This window comes from Mastomys coucha, unplaced genomic scaffold (genome assembly GCF_008632895.1).
Source record: "Mastomys coucha isolate ucsf_1 unplaced genomic scaffold, UCSF_Mcou_1 pScaffold23, whole genome shotgun sequence".
Lineage (NCBI taxonomy): Eukaryota > Metazoa > Chordata > Mammalia > Rodentia > Muridae > Mastomys > Mastomys coucha.
In genome coordinates, this window is record NW_022196906.1 from 82,974,226 (window position 1) to 82,978,918 (window position 4,693).

Here is a 4,693-nt window from a genome sequence, read left to right on the forward strand (position 1 = left end):
TGTCTTAGCATCAACCTGGGTTGTTTGGAGATTTCTATGGGACCCCCTTGGCCAACAACTCAAATGAATGCAACCAAGCCACAGCACTGGAAGCCTTTTTGGGTGACAAGAGATGGCCAGCTGGGACACCATCTCCCTCATTATTAAGAGACCTCATTAGGATTACCTTCATATATTTTAGGATGTTTTCACTGCCCCAGGTTTCCATATCATTCCTAAAATGCCCCTCCATTCTGTCTCTCCCTGAATCCTCTCCCTCTACGCTGTCTGTTATCCCTCCCCACTGACCATCCTGTTCTTGTGCTCACCTGCGCTAGTTCATCCATAATATCTATTCCATCCCCCCCTCCCAGGGACATCCATGTGCCCCCCACCCCGACCTTTCCTCTAAGTGAGGCTAGTTTATGATTAGAATTTGTGACTGCCGTGTCCACTCCTGGTATGGATTGCTCTTTCTTTACCCATCATTCTAGCTTACTTCACTTCCTTTATGTTCTGCCCTTAAACATTACCTCCTCAGTGTGGGTTTCTTTGACTACCTTATTTAAAACCGCAATTCAAATCCAGTTGTCCCCATTCACCTCTCTCATTGTCTAGATATTGGGGTTTTTTGTTTTGTTTTTGTTTTTGTTTTTTCGAGACAGAGTTTCTCTGTGTAGCCCTGGCTGTCCTGGAACTCATTCTGTAAACCAGGCTGGCATCAAACTCAGAAATCCACCTGCCTCTGCCTCCCAAGTGCTGGGATTAAAGGTGTGCATCACCACTGCCCAGCAATATTGAGTTTTGTTTGTTTGTTTGTTTCCCTTAGTGGAACATAGGCCTCTTGAAGCCAGGAACTTATACTTGTTTCTTCATGGTTTGACTAGGAAATGCTTAATAATTTGATCAAATGATGTCTGAATACATATATTTTGGTTAGTAATTTACAGTGTCTTGTGGAGTCCAAAGGATGGATGGATACATATACATATATATATATCTTATATTCCTTTGGGCTCATAGTCACAATTGGCTAGGAATAGTTTAAAAAGCTATGTTAAAAAAAATGAGGTAGAAGCCTCCTTACTATGTTGACATGATTTATCTAAAATGGTCATGTAGTGCCCTCTTTTGGTGAGGCTTCCAGAGAACAGACTGTAGGAATGTTTTATTGAGATCAGCAATACCACAGCAGTGCAGCTAGGAGATGCGACTCCGTGGCGCTTGACTAACATGCATGAAATCCTTGGTCCATTTCTCAGCCACGGCAAAAAGAGAGTAATGTCCTTTTAGGTGTCAACGGTTCATGCGGGGCCCATGGCATGGTGGGTAACGGCACCCAAACTTGATAACCTTGAGACTGCCCTAGTTATAGTATGATCTTTAGGTGTGTGCCTTTCCCATAATACATTTCAAATATTTCAAATATTTCCACATGTGGGTGCCAGATGCTACAGTATGACATTTAGTGAAAGTCAAACTTTTGGGTCACATGGACCCAAATGAGTTTTTGAATCTGAACATAGTCACATTCCATGTATATTTTAATCTAGATATATATAAAATAGGAACAGCTAAGCAAATCTACCTTTCAGTGTTAGTGAATCAAAAGTTGGTTAGAGAAGAAAATCAAGAGGTAATATGTATTTAAAGTGTAACCTATACATAAAATGGATATTTTGTGAATCTTTTCAGGTTGGTGAATGCTTTTATTAACATTCACAGTCTGCCGATGCGGGCTTCTCCCTCCCTCCTCCCCTCTCTACTTTCCTCCCTCTTTCCCTGCCTTCTCTTCTTTCTCAGGATCTTGTTTTGTATACCAGGCTGACTTCATGGCTACAGTCTCCCTTACCCTCTCAAGTGCTGACACTGCAGGCATAGGTTCTTGCCCCGGGACAGGGCCTCTGGGTGAGCTTTCAGGAGTGCTGATGGCTGCGGTGGACAGAAGGCTTGTTTGTGTAATAATGAACATATTTTCACATTCCTCTGAGGAATGTCCTCTCTGTTAATGTTAATGCCTTCATGAAGATCAGATAGCACAAGTCCAGGAAGTGAAGGTGTGGCTAATGTCTCAGCAAAACAGTAAACACTGGGACCTTCAGGACAGCCCTTAAGGCTGTGGAAAAGAACTCTCCTCTCTCTCTCTCTCTCTCTCTCTCTCTCTCTCTCTCTCTCTCTCTCTCTCTCTCTCTCCATATATACATATGTATCTCCATATATGTACATATATATATATGTGTATATATAAGTTCTAAATTATGCAAAATATAAGGGTGCAATATGAATTACGAGGGGCTTCACTAACCTAAAGGAACAAAGGCAGCTGCATTTATGAGCCAGCTTGTCAGAAAGATACAAATGCAGCCAGATTCCTGAGTTTAACGTCAGCCTAGAACAGAGCAAGGTCAGGCCCAGGTGTGATAGAAATGGTAATTTCAGGACAGGGTCCCACCCAACTAGCCTACCACCTGTGTTTAATGAAGGCAGACTGATCTCTGAATTCTTTTGCAATGTTGAGAAAAAAAAAAACCAAAATGTATGCTTGCTGTCTCCTAAGAATCAAAAGGCTGGGGTCAAGGGATGCTGATTTATAAAATAATCAAAGGTAACCTGAAATAAATTACCAAATTGATATGTAAATAAAAAATTGGGCTTTTGGTTTGCAAGAGATGAGATAGCAAAAAAGAGGCAGTTTTTAGAATTTTTCTCTAGCAAAGTCAGAGCTGTCTGGAAAACTTTGGAGAGCAGCACAGTTCTTCAAGAATTTTTTCTTGCCGGGCGGTGGTGGCTCACGCCTTTAATCCCAGCATTTGGGAGGCAGAGGCAGGCAGATTTCTGAGTTCCAGGCCATCCTGGTCTACAGAGTGAGTTCCAGGACAGCCAGGGCTACATAGAGAAACCTTGTCTTGAAAAACCAAAAAAAATATTCAGAGATCAGCCTACCCCTGTTTTCCGAGTGCTGGGATTAAAGGCATGCATTACTACTTAGTGGCTTTATTTTAAAAATTTAGACATGTTTATTTCATTGATTTAATGTGTATAATTGTTTTGCACGTATGCATATTTGTATACTATTTGTGTGTGGTACCTGCAGAAGTCAGAAGATGACACTGGGTCCCCTGGGACTGGAGTTAAGGATGGTTGGTTGTGCCAGGTGCATTATGGCAATTGAGTCACAGGTCTTTGGTGAGAGAAGCCAGTGTTCTTAATCACTAAGCCCTCTCTCTTGCTTCAGTTATTAATTGTTTAACATATGTGTAATTGACATAATACTTCAGTGGAACCCACTGACCTTTGAAAGGCAGACACCTCCTCCAGTGAGACCTCCAGGGTGGGAACATGGCGAAGCACAGCTCGGGTGACTTCCTTGGTGGAAGGCTTCCTCTTTTCTTTTTTTTTCTTTCTTTCTTTTTTTTTTTTTGGTTTTTCGAGACAGGGTTTCTCTGTGTAGCCCTGGCTGTCCTGTAGACCAGGCTGGCCTCGAACTCAGAAGTCCGCCTGTCTCTGCCTCCCAAGTGCTGGGATTAAAGGCATGTGCCACCACTGCTTCCTCTTGTCCTGGAAATCAGTCTGTAGAGTAGGAAAAGAGCACCCTTGCTACCCATTAAGTGGTGATCAGCCCCTATCTCACTCAGATGTTGCTAGAGCCATTGATATAATTAAGGAGGAACATATTAGTGTGAATTATTCACACCATCTGTTAATGCTAACAAGCCCTCTGAGACTTTGACCCTTCCTTTACTTAAAAGTTCTGATACCAATTGGTTTAGTGATGCAGGACATTTTATGTTTGTGAAGTGATTTGATTTCATATGGTTTCACATGCTACTGAAAACTATGTACAGACAAATGTATACAACAAGCTTGTCACAAGAGGGCACCCCTGCCCCATGCTCTAAACTGAATGCCACGCTGGGTATTAATTCCAGAGGAATGATCGTAGAGATTCAGTTTGGACCCACAGAATGATCTTGGAGTTCAATAGACAGTTATTATCTGACAGCACGGGGAGTTCTGTTCATGAAAATTTATTAGTATCATAAGAGGATATTCATTTATTTAGGTTTTTGGAAACAGGATTTCTCTGTGCAGTTCTGTGTTGTCCTGGAATTCACTGTGTATACCAGGCTGGCCTTGAACTCAAAGGTCTGCTAGCCATGCCTGGTTATAAAAGGATTTTTAAAGATTATACAAATTTCAGATTATTATTTTTGTTTGTGATTTATTCAAGAGCTTCTTTAACTTAGAGTTCAATTACCTGCAGAGCATGGTGGTACACACCTTTTAACCCAACACTCAGGAGGCAGAGGTTGGCAGATCTCTGTGAGGTAAAACCAGTTTGATAGATACAATGAGTTCTAGGATAGCCAGGTCTATATAGAGAGACCCTGTCTCAAGCAAACAGATAAAAATAAAACTTAATTACCATTTTGTTAACATCATATTCAGGGCTACAGTCATCTCAAACTCTACTTGAGCGGCATCTTTGTTTCCAAGATCATTCCCATGGCTCCCCCTACAGACCAACCTGCAAAATAACATTTGGCTTCCTTCAGGCCAAATGATAAAAGAGGAGGAAGAAAGAAATAACGCTGCTATGACCATAGTAGAGCATGTGTCCTTATTACATGTTGGAGTATCTTCTAGTATATGCCCAGGAGTGGTATAGCTGGGTCCTCTGGTAGAACTATGTTCAATTTCCGGAGGAACCGCC